Consider the following 482-nt stretch of genomic DNA (forward strand, 5'->3'; position numbering starts at 1 on the left):
AAGGTCGAGAAGGGAGAGTGTTGACATGTCATGGGGTTGTTAACCAATGTCATAAAACAATATGTGTACTGACTGTTTAATGAGAACCTATTTGTTCTGTAAACCTTCACCTAAAGTACAATAAAAAAATCAAAAAAAAAAAAAAAGTGAAATACTTGGTATGTCAGGATGTGGTAAGTCCTATGGGAAACGTAAGTGAGGAGGAGGGAGAAGAAGTGCTGGTGGGAGGTGGGGGTTTGCAGTCATAAAGAAAAGCCTCTCTGAGAAGGTGGCATTTGAGCAAAGGCAGGAAGGAGGTGAATTGTGCTCCACACAGAGGGCACAGCAGTTGCAAAGGCCCTGGGGAAGGAGCATGCCTGGAGCCTCCAGCAGCAGCCAGGGAGCAATGAGGGTGGAACAGAGGGAGAGGAGGCAGTTCCCAAGTCCCTTCCAGGGCTAGATTTCTAGAATTCCTTGCTTTCATTTGGCTGGTATAGTCTAAC

This window comes from Trichechus manatus, unplaced genomic scaffold, assembly GCF_000243295.1.
Source record: "Trichechus manatus latirostris isolate Lorelei unplaced genomic scaffold, TriManLat1.0 scaffold00008, whole genome shotgun sequence".
Taxonomy (NCBI): Eukaryota; Metazoa; Chordata; class Mammalia; order Sirenia; family Trichechidae; genus Trichechus; species Trichechus manatus.